Raw genomic sequence first — 13,656 nt, 5'->3', positions numbered from 1 at the left:
CTATTTTAAAATTACACCCCTGCTAACGCGCAGGGTTCTGCAGAAAGCTGAATTTTAAAACTTTCCCAGGAAAAGGGAGAAGAGTCTCTTTCCCCATTTATTTTTTACAGTCTAAAATTCAATATTACCGCCGTAGCTAGACCCAGAGGTCAGGATGCAGGTCCACATATGGGGACAATATTCATTTGCGTGAAGCGGATGTATTCTGAACACGCTGCAGATCTGAACTCATTTCATCCAGAACTTTTAGGTACATATGAGGTGACTTGAGCTCACCCTCTCATCTCCTTGTCTTATTCACTCTTTCACTCACACACAGAGCAAATACGGGAACGTCAACACTCACAGAGCCGAGCTGACATGAGGCTAGTGGAAAATACACCTGCCCCTTTCGGCCTGTGGGAGATACGCTCGTGTTGTCGTCAGCCCAAGCAGGCAGAAGTAATACCAATGTGATACAATCAGAAGGCGAGGGAGGGGGCGGCTGGGGAGGGGGACAGAGGAGCTGGAGAAGCGGAGACAGTGACGGTGTGGAATGTTGATGAAGACCAAAAAATACTCGCGACCAGATGGCGAGGAGAACGAGGGAGGGGGAAAGGCTGAGTGCTGTGTGTGGTCGCATAGGTGTCCATGTACTGACTGTGTTCATGTGTGTGCTCGTGGAAACAACACTATAGGTTTCTCTCAAAGCCACCAGACAATCCGACAGGGCTGACTGCCAATCATTTTCCTCTCCCTGGCTCTTTGATGGCGCTGAGTGGAGAGAGGGGGGTGGATGCACTCTGTGTGCATCTTTCCCTCCTTCTGTCTCTTCATGGTATATATGTGAAATGCAGCATACACTCCGTGCTAAGTAGGTCACTACACCTCCACTGCTCCTTCCCTCCTCGTCTCCCGTCCCTTCTTTATTCTCACTCTCTCTGCCAGCCTCCCTTTCCCTTGCTTTTTCATTTTCTACCCCTTTGCCATTTTGCTTATTATGAATTCCACTATTATTATTATTATTATTATTATTATTATTATTATTCAAATTGTATGCAGCTGTGCTAAAAGCACATGTGCCACGATAATAACGAAAATAGCATAGGGCTGGACAAAATCTTTTGCACTGGAAACAAAAAGATTATTCATAATTATTCTTTGACCTCTGTGACCGCAATTCATAATGTGTTTGGGATTTGTTCTTGTGCTGTTACCTGGCTAAAAACTGGGTTTGTGCTGTAATTACTCCGCATGAGGAGCACTAATGTACAACAGCATCTTTAACATTTTTCTGGATAAATGTTCTAGCTGTTACATGCATGCTGTTAGTTGGAAATTTTGCATGTTCTCAAACAGTATTTAGCGTAAATGCGAGTACGCTCACTCTGAGTGGAAGTCTGTCTTCCCCAACTTTAGCTTGTGACTCATGGTGGATGAAATTGAGATGCAAATAACCCCAAAAATGAAAACTAATCAAACGGCAGCACAAGCTCTGGTTGCCGTAAATGTTACAGCTAATAATTACAGGAGGAAAAAGATCATTTACAGTGACAGAAAACAGGAAAGGGGGTGGCATACTGCTCTCTACACCAAACAAGAGGAAAGAATGGAGACACTACCCCTCTCAGAGATGAAGTGAATGTGAGCCAGCTGGTTTGATGATGCTCAAAAACAAAAATTCTCCAAATCATCCATCGGGATCAAAAGCAATCCATCACATTGAGAAAGCAATAAACACTCACAATGATTGAATCTCTTTCCTTTATTTCGCAGCATGAGAAATGTATTTAGGATGCATGTCATTTCGGTTGATTCTGTGAGCTGTACAGGCCATGAGTCAGACCCGAACATACCAGAACTGCAGGTTTTTGTAAATCTTGATAATCAGTGTTTCTAGTCTCCCTAAAAAGGCACTAAGTACAGGTACTGACCTGGTGCTTTGAAACTGATGTTGCACAGAGTTTAAAAAAAAAAAGCCTTGGCAGATGCTAACTCGCCATATTGCCTTTGCGAGCATGTCAGTTTCAATTTGGATTAGGGTTGGGTATGAAACTGTACTTTTAAGGGTACCGACCGAATTAAGTCAGTACTACCGAGCGCTGATTCACTTCACAGGCAGTCGCTGCAACATTTGTAATGTGAAATGCAAAGCTGGCCGGGGAACATATATATCTAAAAGCTGAAGAGTCTACTGTGTTAGCCACTGCTAATGTTAGCACGCCTGTAGCCTCCACGGACGACAAATCTTTAACTGAGGCAACTTCAACATTTTCATGTGATTAATTAGCTAATTGGATAAATTGTTGGAGATAACTGGGCTTTCTTCACTGTCTTGGCTGACGTTAACGTCTGAAATTCCTCACCAACACACTTGGTGCTAAAACAGCATGTGAGATCTTTCAGTGTGTCTGAGGCCTTAGTATGAAACCAGTGAATTATCATAGCGTGCAAGCACTGAAAGGTAGTGACAACAACAACCTACACGTGCTCCCTCTGAGACACACATGACAGGGTTTTCACACTATGCCCTGGTGACAGACTCACAGGCTGGAGGTTGGAGGGATGAGTCTGGGAGAGGTTGTATTTTGTGTGGTGTATGCAATTCTACATAAACAACAAAATGTTCTAAATAAATAACAAGGTTGAAATTGAAAAATATTGACTTGTTTTTGACAACTGAAATTGCATTTTTGTTATTGCTGACAGAAAAAGTATCAAAAAAAGGTACTGCTGGGTACTGGTACACAATTCCAGTTAATTTGGATAATATTTGGTTTTACTCCCCAACTCTGACTTTTTGATGTCCTTTGGGTGCCTGGTCTTGATTTTAATTCACTCCCTATCTTTTGCCTCATTCTTGCTTTCCAAATACACCACATCCCAAATGAGACCTCGCCATCCTCAAGCCTGAACCTGTATCTGTAACCTTATCACTTTCTTTCCCTCCTCCTTCGCCACTTCTCCCCTCCCTCCACACACATACGGAGTTCAGCTGTTTTATTGTCAAACCAAGCCAAACTGGCAAAGACTTGCAGGTCTCAAAGGCATTAAAAAATACATGACAGACAGAAAAATAGAGCAGAGTTGAGGGAGGAAAAGAGACTTAAGGGGAATTGACAAAGACAGAGGTGGAGTGCGCTGCAGTCCTAGTTGAACACAAGTAGGTGGGAGCAACAGGAGCAAAAGTTCATGAAAAACGGGGTGAGAGCAAGGGAGACTAAAACGAGAGAGTAAGTTAAGGGAGGAATGCAAATTGTAAGCACGAGAGGAAAGTAAAAACTGAGGTATGACATGCAAAGGTCAAGTGAGAAGACTTTAAGATGTGGAAGACGAGTAGCTAAGTAAAGAGCAGCTGTGGCATGGCTGGGATTGGTGCAGTCTTGCGCACATTCATCTGATTTTTGGGGGAAATGTTTGTACGAGCCTTTTTAAGTACTTGCCATCCTCTTCATTTACTCAGTGTGCCCAATGGGACATAGGAACTGGGAAAACCGGAGAGAGCGCAAAGTTCAGAGCCTCTAGCTGCGTTTTGAAGACTCCTTTCATACTTGTGTTACAGTCCGTGTTGTGGAAGATGTAAAGTGGTAGTGAGGCGGACAGGCTGGCAGATGGTGGCGGCTGACAAGACATTAAAAAAACAAAGCTTTATGCACGAGCGCAACAAACCAGTGCAATCACTTTCCAATGTAATGTGCTCCTCGTGTGACATGACGAGTTTAGGAACAGGCGTGACAAAACTCAAATCAGTTCTGACTTCATGAATTTCACCCGTGGCACCTAAAAAAATGAGTTTATTTCTCATTCCATGTAAGTTTAACAACTTTAAAAACACTCACATCATCAGCATATATTGGAAAAGATTATCAGATACAAAAATGGTGCCGACAAAAGCAGGGCTAATTTTCCTATTTAAGCACATTTTTTTTATTTTCCTCAGTCTCTCCTCCACTTTGAAACCTAAATCTGCCATTTTCCTCTACAGTGCTCCCATCACCTCAGGTACTGCTTTATCCCTCTTAATCCTCTCTCATCTAACTCTTTGCCTCACTGTGTCTCTCATTCACCACCTTTTTGGTGAGTTCTAACCGTCTCTTTGCCGTTCGCCTCAATTTCACCTCTGCCTTGACCTTCCTGTGTCTCCATCACTCCGGCATCCTTTACAGCTTTAACTCTCCCTCTTCCTTTCTGTCTCAACCCTCTTGACTGGCATTATGATCTTGGTGTACATCTGTTTTTTTTTTTTTCTGTCTCAACAGTTCCTCCTTCTCCTGGCAACACATACTGTAAATAACATTGTGCTCCTATAATAAAACACCCTTTCATGCATCTGCTCTGCTCCATTCAAAAACTGGGATATTTCCATCCCCCCTCCACCCACCTCAAACCTTTTCTTCCATCTCTGTCCTCTTTGGAAAGATGCTAAAGCAGCACATCTGACATTAGACGTGCACCCAGACACAAATGTGCACACCGTTCTATGCATGCATACACACGCTCTAAAATTAATTTCTAATCTGTCTAATTTTGCTCATGACCTATCCGTCTGTCTCCCCAATCTCACAAATACCAACACACACTGCAAAGAGCGGTAAATTAATGAGCTACATTTTTATCAGTGAAACTAATGAATTAGCCTGTGAGGGATAATAGGAAAGCGGGTATGGACGATGTGATGGATAAGTGTGTTTGTGTGTGTTTAAAGGCCTGGATACTTGAGCGTCTGCAGCAGTATAAACGCGCCTGTCTGTGCAGGCATGTCCTTGTGCTGCACGAGTGTGTGTGTGTTATTTTCTAACAAGGACAAAAGAACTTTGATCATTATGCAGAAGCCTTGATCCACCACTGCAGTGATGTATCATGCATCACAGACATCCTTATCGCCATCTTTGCCTTCTTATTTTACCGTCTCTCCATCCTCATTTCTTTCTCTAATCAAAACCACAACCAGATCTGTCCACAAGTGCAACATCTGCCACAACGCAATGCAGTTTTCATCCCTGATCCATTTCCCCTCTTTTCATCTCGCCGTTTTGTCTCGTTCGCCTGCTCTGGCCCAATCATATGAATATTGTATGATGTATACCATAAGTATGTTGTCATGTCACTCACGTTTTTCATCACGTGTGCATTAGCTCAAAGAAACCTGACGTATACTCATATTGCAGAATCTGTTTCCTTCTTTTAGCTATTTTAATAAAAATGGATGGTAATTATCTTAAATAATGGTTTTAAAGTTGACACCTAACATACAGAGCTATTTATGATGGAAAACTTCATGAATACCAAGAATTAGGTGCAAAGTCCAAGAGAAAGTTTGGAGAAAGTATCCTTGGAAGAGAGCGTTTCTGAGCTGAGAATATGCCAAAGTGGTCAGCAAAGTAAAACTACAAACAGAAATCCGAGTGTGGTCTCTCTCTGTTTCACTGCCTCCAGGTAGGCTCAGACAGGCGAGGGTATCTCTGCTGAGCACTTTAACATCAAAGCCCCACCTGAGACTTGGATCAAAACTGAACTTTATTCTGGAAAACAGGCAGGGCACAGCTCAGACCTCTGCCCTGCCTGTAGCCCTAAATGATCAGGGAAGTTAAATAGTTATGTTTAACTACAACAATGTTTTCGTATGTGCCAGCAGAGGGGACAAACAAAAAACTAGCCATCGTCCACAGACGGATTTTTAAGTTTTCCGACAAACTGAACTTGGCCTTCAAGAAAACCAGCAGATGCAATCTCACAAAATGCGGAGCTTATGTGCATTTCTAAAAGGTGACTTACATTCTAAATATCTGACTGTGATTCCTCCCAGCACACACAAGCGTCCTCACTATATCCCCCTTCCCCCTCTTCTTTAAGTTTCTGTCTTGTAACCAGTGAATTCTGATGTGCCACATGCAGAGCTCTGACACCATTACCTCCTCTTAACTTCTTCTTGACTTTTATTTGACCTTTGTCCCAGTCCAAACTCTTCTTCCCTCCATATCTTTATGTCAAACAATGCGAGCGTATGCTGCCAGGAGTATTAGCAACACACTCCAAAATCATGTGGATTTAAATCCCCTACAACACAGTTGTCCTCATTACCCCTACCTCCCTGTATGCTATCCATTATTCATCCGTCCCTCACCGTGTCTCTCTTTCCATTTTCGTTCCAGCCACTATAGTGGTTGTTGTTGCCGTGAGTATTGCTTTGAAATTTTAAATCTGCTGTTTTTAGCTTGCAGTCCCCGCCTGTACTTTCATTTTAAAAGCATGTTTTATATCAGCTGAACGGCCAAACAGAGTAAATAGAGGATCTATCATCCTGGAGCCCACATTCATTAAAACATAATACTCTTGTTATGTGGGGACCCAAACCTCTGACACCCTGGGAGCCGGCCTTTAAAACATGCCACAGCTCTTACACGGGCACCCTATCTGAGTGAATGTTGACTCTCAACCAGGGGGTCGAGCTCGTACAACACACTGCTGTTTGTCATGTGGGGATCTTAAGTAGTACATGTCTGAACACCGGCCTCTAGGCTGATTAAAAATACACGAGTACTCTTATTAAGACTCAAACGGAGTCGGTTTAGTCCGTGGCAGCTCCTGGCACAGGTCAAATGGGGACAAACCTAAATCAGGGCGGACTTGCTGACCTTGGCGCCAAGGTGTAACTGTTTGACATGTCCAGATGCTCAGTGAAGAGCGCAGGCTCTCTCAGGCGGTGCACATGCCACAGCAACACGTGCTTTATGGGGCTGAGGTTTAATTAAATCAAGGATTGACCCCAAATATGCTGAGCTCCTCAATACATGTCCAATAAGATCATTGCATTGATTGTGGTGAAGGTTATGGCAGCAACTATACAGACGAATGGAGAACAGTTCATTTTATGTCTCTGAATTCCCAGAGTTCTGTAACTTTACTGTTTGAGGGCATGAAACCCAGGCTGGAAGGTTATTCATGTCATCGTTTACATCTCTATGTAGTCCATAGCAGGATTAAACACCTTATCTGGCCTTGGAAGGCCTCAGAAAGTCCCAGAAGGTGTTGGAAAACGTTGCATCATGTATGGATGGGTTGAAGCACTACCTCTACTGCCTGTAGCAAGTAATTGATTGTGTTGATCAGTGTGTTTGTGTTGTGTCAGTTTCTTGAATTTGTGAATGGGTTGTGTTTCAGCTAAAACTTAGCTCTTCCAAATTTATTAAAACATCTGGTGCCTCCTTTGAAATATATGCGGATGAAGTTGGGACCAAAATCAATCCTGTCTCGACCCCCTGAGGCTCAGGATCTTTAAAATATATTAGTATTCCTCTTATATTGGGACCCAAAGTGAGTAAATGTATTCTCCGACACCGCAGGGCTCAGACTGATTAAAACATATTAGTACTATTATGTGGGGCACCAGCATAAACAGGCCTCGGATGCCTCTGAAATGTCTGCCCACGGTTCCCTTCTCCCCAACCTCAGCCCCGCCTCTTCTCCTCTGTGCCAACAGGGGAATACGACTGCTTGTTGACACGTGCGTTAGCCTGACATAATGACAAACATTCGCTTCAGCTTTCAGTCCCTCCCAAAAGCTCCGGATCGTCCTCATTACCAGCCTCGCCCCCTCTTCCAGCGGGTGAAGATGGTGTCACAGTTCTACCGTGCGTCTGCTCTGACATTGTTAGCAATGTCTCATCACGCTGTCTCCCTCACGCTCAACACAGCATCCTTCTACCTGCCAGGACACCTCGCCTGCATCCATTCCCATTATCCCTTTCCACCCATCTGAATCACCATCCCTCGCTCTGTTGCTTTGTTCTTTGCCCTCTGTTTAAAGTGCAAAGACAAACCACGACATCAATAGTGACATTTTTATTGCCTCTATTAAGGGTTATCCCTGTCCTCATGTTTACTTGTGATGTGTATAATCTTCGGCAAAGCTTATAATCAACCTTCTCAAAGAGGAGCTGAAACACTGCAGCTCTGCCAGGAAGCACCGTTCTCTGTCCTAATTCTCAGGTCTCTTCTATCACTCTGTATTACTCTGGGTACCGCTCCCGCCATCCTCTCCAAGATCACTCAGTTGTCCTCGTTTTCCGCTTTCCCTGCTCTCTCCATCCTCGTTTCCCTCCTTCATCTTCCTCAACCGGTTTCAAGTGGCTCCCTCCTCCCTCTTTTCGTTTGATATTCCGGTCCACCGCCAATCCTCTGCTCATAACTGAGGTGATAGAAGCTGTTCTGTCCTTGTTAGCGCTTCTCCTCCCCTTGCGATGCCAATATTCTAAACTCCAGCGACCTGATCTATTTTGTTGCTGGAAAATATTTTACGGCCCTTGTGAGTTTCCTTCGTGCCTGTCCTTGCTGCCACTTTTCTATCCCTTGTTTCATCCTCTGGTCGCTTTTTTTCCTGCTCCCGATGGTGTCAATGTGACATTTGGACAAACTTTTCACCCGCCCTTCTCTCTGCGTGTCTATCTTCCCCTGAAACATCTCCTCTGCCCGTCTCTTCCTTGCTTCTTCTCCAGCTCCTTCTCAAGTGATTCGATGCCTCCTTTGGCTTTTGGTATTGTTTTTGTCCCCTCTTCATTGTTATCTTCATTTATACTCTGCTTCTTGCAAGTCACTAATTCCTCTCCCCTTTTCACCCAGGTAAACATATTCATCAGCAGCACAAAACGACAGGTCACTGGTTTGACAACAAACTTTAAAATTAAAGCTTTGCATGTGTCAGTTCTTTTTGTGTCACGCTAACCACTATTTTCTAAATATTATCTGTCTCATATGTTACATCTGAAATCACTGCCTGCCTTGCTCTGACCTCAAACTGTCTAGAGAAGAAGAACAGGTTATTTCTTCATCATTACTGTCCAAAGGCCCCAATAATTATGTTTTTATAATAGCACACTTACTTTAATAGCTCAGTCTTGGTATCTGCAGTGACCGAGGAGTTACTGGTGAATGGATTTAGCCTCAAAACCTCAAATTGAACACTTGATGTTCACTTGACCTTTCTCTGCTTTTTCCCTTCCCATCTGCCGTCTTCTGCTCTTCTTTAAAAATGAGAGAAACTAGCGAGCGAGAAAACAAAGTCAACCCTGACAGACGGAGAGAAGCAAGACATAACAGAGTGGCATTGATGTGCAGTTCTAGCAATTTACATGTGAGGATTTGCTGCCTTTAATTTTCATATCACTTTCACTGGAATATCTTTGGGTTTTGACTGTTGATCAGACAAAACAAGCAATTTTCATAAACTGGGGAGGAGGCATTTGTCAAGATTTTATGACATTTTATAGACTAAAGGACACTTAGAAAAAGAACATATTGACAATAAAAGTAATTACCAGTTTCAGTTTCTTCCCCTTCATCCATCCATCTGCCTTACACACATTTGTTCAGCTCCATCTTGCCACAGTGCATCCTTCCCTCATTCCTGTGTCCTTACTCCATCCCTTCAAGAAATTCACGGCCATGCAATCTACCATTCAATGCCCATCATCCACCCTCCTCACCTGACCTCTTTTCCATCTCATCCCTCCATTCCTCGTAGTCACGAACTCATTCCTTCCCCTCTCTGCTTTCAGTTCCCATCATGCAAAATAACCAGTCAGTTCCAAAATATTCCATTAATCCTCAAACTCCACTTATCCATCCCCACTTCTTTGCCTTCTCGCTCAACTTTTGCAAACCAGGAACTGAGACATTCCCGTGCAGCGCAGAAGTCAGAGGGAAAAGCTCAGCTGGATAGTTTATATTCAACATAAACATTTATGTAATATTGCAATACTGTCCAAAAATTGTAATTGACACAGTAGTACCAGTTGAATCTTTAGGATATTTAAGGTCATCTCTCACCATCTACATCCCTCTGTTCTTCCCAAATCCTCACCCTGACGCCATCGCCATTTGTTCCCCCCCTTCCAACACTCCAGCCAAGTAGACCATTTGGGACATGTCGCTAATTAACGGCATCAACAACGCCTGGTTGCCACAGGGACTGGCCATAACCGCTGGCGGCACAAGGGTAAACAAATAGAATGTGTCATAAATGCCAACACGCGTGCACCCGTGCTGTCGGCGCCACACACACAAACAAAAACACGAGGGCACGCGGACGCGCAAACCCAGGCTAACGCATGGTGGTAGAAACAGCATAGATGTGCGCATAGAGGCAAATACTTGGCTGGAGAATTAGAGGCGCACACCCAAATAAAATTACACAAACACACACGCGAGTGCGATATTCACACATGCACACACAGGCTTTGAGTGCCACAGCATCGGCTTGCCATGTCTGGGGATACGGGATGATTAATCGCACTCTGTGCAGATGGCCACACTGGGGAGAGAAGGGGAGAAGAGGAAAGCTGTCCTCTCTGTCTCTCAGAATCCGTCCACCATTTCTCCCTCTCTCTTACTTTTGTTCCATCGGCCCCTCTCCCCACTGGTCTCTGCTGACCCTTACTCTAGATTTATGAGTGGCTCTCAGAGACTCAGTGTCTTGGCACGGTGTCGACATGCCCGGCATTAATGACATTCAGTCTTTTTTTATCTATTCTCAATGTCTTATCAAATGCACACACACACACGCAATCACTCTCTTTCCAATCGTATCTAAATGCCTCAGCCCACACAGCACTCACATGCACAAGCCATTAAACACACACCTATAAAAATGTGCTACTTGCCAATGTGAACACAAGCACACTCCATATAATTTCGCTCTCTCCTTTGAGCACACAACCCCGCTACTCAGCCTGCACCTGTGAAAAGCCAGAATATCCGACCCGAGCGGGATAATGATGCCGATGGTACCAAAGGGAGCAATGAATTGTATTAACGCTGAGTCACCCTCGTCTGGACTGTCATTTAGACATAAAAAAGACAAAATGTTGCCCTTTGGGCATAAAATAAGAGAAGATGCTGCAGGTCTTCAAATGTGAGAGTGGTGTGCAGCTTCTGCACGCAGCTTAAAAGTGAGACTAAAAGCTTCAGTACATCCAGGCCCACTGGGTTTAAAATAGAAAGTGCGGCACATGCTAGCTAAACCTCCATTTCTATTGAGCTGGACACTGGTTGGAGATTTGTCTTAGCTTTGTGAAAAGAAAAAGAAAATCCTTTTCTCCACAGTCATATGTATCACCGCCATCCAAGGTGGCTAACACCAGAGAAGGTCTATCACAGCGCACCGCAGAGACATCCAGCTGACTTCACTTTGGCTTCAGGCTTACATGGCACTGAGTGAACTCAGGTGTCTTGAGATTTTGCTTTATTATAAAAAATGAAAGGTCAAAGAAAATTTTATTGAAGTATAATGCCACCGCTGAGGTCCTCTGCCCCTGCTGAGCTAGTTTTAAAAACGCTAGAAAGTGGGGAACGGTGCAGGGAGAGGGAACATGTGTGTCTGTGATATGGAGACCCACCTTGTTAGAGCAGCACTGGCTGGATGTTGAACCGTGCCCTTAAGATGGAAATTTATGTCCTGCTTTATGTCCTGCGGTGAACCTTTTTTTTTTTTTTTTTTTTTTTCGAATTCATGACAAATTTTGCTGCCTGCTCCATCGTATGGAGTACCAGAATAATTATAGACCTTTGCTGTATTTAAGCAATACATCACGGACTGGAGTGATGTATTGCTTTTATAAAACGGTTACCAATAATGGCAATATGAAAGAGGAATACACAATAATTTTCATGTAGTTTTTAATTAAACAGAAATACATACTATCTAATAAAATAGCCCCAGTGTGAAAAAAATAGTCCCACCTCTCTGTGCCATTTTTAACCCTATCTGGAAGTGAAACTTAACCTTAAACATGTGAATTCAACTAATTTTGTCTATTTATTAACGTTGTCAAAACACCGCAGCAACTTTTTGCTACCTTCTGTGACAGTTTGTTGTCATGGATACATTGTTGCTTCTCTGACAATCAGCCCTGTAACGTAAACATGCGAGGCCCCTGACCATGAACATGTTTGAATGTTGTTAACGCCTTAAAAAAATAAACATCAAAACCGGCTACTTTTTGCTGCGTACTGTAACGGTTGGCTGTTGTCATGGAAACATTGTTGCTTCCCTGAAGCGGAGTGATATGCTGTGATAAGGCTTTTTAGAATAGTAGCTGTGGTATACACTCATTATATCACAGTTAACAGCCAATCAGAATGCTGGATTTCACCTTTCCTTTTTATAAATAGCTATAATCAATCAATAAATCAATCTATATGTATAGAAAGCAGCTGTGTGGGTTAGATATCAGTTTCAGTGGTGGTGCGCTGCATATACGTCAATCGATTTAAGCGAGCCACTCCATAATTGAGCAATACAACATGGAAACTGTGCAGCAACAAATGCACTGTGAGATGGAAGATTATATCATTACTGTAAACACAACTGTTAATAACAAGAAGTACTAGTAGTTATACTTCAGCACCTGCTCAGAAATCCTGAAGTTATTTCCAAAGCTCAATGCTATAAACATGCTAAAAAGCATCAAATAGCCATACAACATGCAGTCTGCTGCAGTGTATTTTGGTCTTTTTCTTGTGGATGTGCAAAAGTGGAAAATATGTTATCAAATGACAGCACCAGGCTTAGTGTGACATTTCTTGGCTCGGCTGATAATTGAATGTTGGGATATTGTCAGTTTAGTGGCTTCATCCCAGGCGGCGCCGACCACATTACACCCACACGTCATCGCTCAGCCAAGCTGTTATTGTACGTTGTCCCTAACGCTCTGCTGCACAGGGTGGCTTCAGCCTGACCTGACATCAGGGCGCCGGACACTGACCTACACAGCCGGCCTAAATATTCAATTACAGCTCCGGGAGATTAAAAAAACAGCAACACAAGCAGCTTTTCAGGAATACAGGAGGACATTTTTTTGAAAAAATAAACAAGTGTTTTGGGGGGGTTCAGTCCGAGGCTCATGCGTGACCTCAGCTGAGGAAACACCAAAACTGGAGTGAGGATGTCTACCAATGTCACGGTAGTAAAGCAGTGAGATGGAAACACATTTGTGTGATGAAGAATGGACACTCTGCAACCTGTGAGCCTGAAGCGAGTGCATTAGACAGGCAGAGCAGACAGGGAAAGGTAGAGACAAGAATGTGAATGGGAGCTAATGGGGATAATATGGAGACGGAAAACAAATGGTACTGCTGCAGGGCTGCAGCGAAAACCCCCGCTATTTATTCAAGATGAATATGCTGTTTATTTTGTAGGTGAACTCCCGTCTAGTTCGCGTCCTGCCCGGCCTCGGAGAAGTTTAACATTATTTAACCGAACGAAGAAAAGAAATGACCCAAAAAATAATAAGCCATCTGAACTTCAGGACCTTGTATTTGCTCAGTCGGCTAATAGGTAGAAAAGCTAATTGTTTTCAACGTGGTGGCAACAGGTAGAGTTCATTATTGTGCTGACATTTAAAGTGCTTGATCAACTCTTGCTGGCGTCCAGAGAGAGAAGACATTATTCTACATGTGTGGGAGGGATCCAAAACGCAGCCTATCAACAAAAACAGAAGGTGGCTCTCAGACTCAGAGCGGACGGCGCGGGATCACTGGGCGCACATTGACATGGCGCGCTGGGCAGCGGATGAAATAAAGGACTCGGGTTCCAGCTGAATCCGCTGTACGTCTTATTAAATCAAGTCACATTAATGTGGTTGGCTTCACATACAGCATACGGACGAGATAGGAGCTTTG

General features: G+C 43.6%; 1 protein-coding gene across 1 annotated transcript in view; it reads right to left on the bottom strand.

The window, feature by feature from the left end:
- The window catches only part of LOC139351094 (pyruvate carboxylase, mitochondrial-like), a 251,754-nt gene that overhangs the window by 146,845 nt on the left and 91,253 nt on the right, over nt 1–13,656 (bottom strand). The gene's annotated exons all lie outside the window — the stretch shown is intronic.

The sequence above is a fragment of the Chaetodon trifascialis genome, chromosome 23 (genome assembly GCF_039877785.1).
Source record: "Chaetodon trifascialis isolate fChaTrf1 chromosome 23, fChaTrf1.hap1, whole genome shotgun sequence".
Taxonomy (NCBI): Eukaryota; Metazoa; Chordata; class Actinopteri; order Chaetodontiformes; family Chaetodontidae; genus Chaetodon; species Chaetodon trifascialis.
Note: the sequence above shows the minus strand (reverse complement) of the source record. Positions and strands in the feature narration are given on the sequence as shown.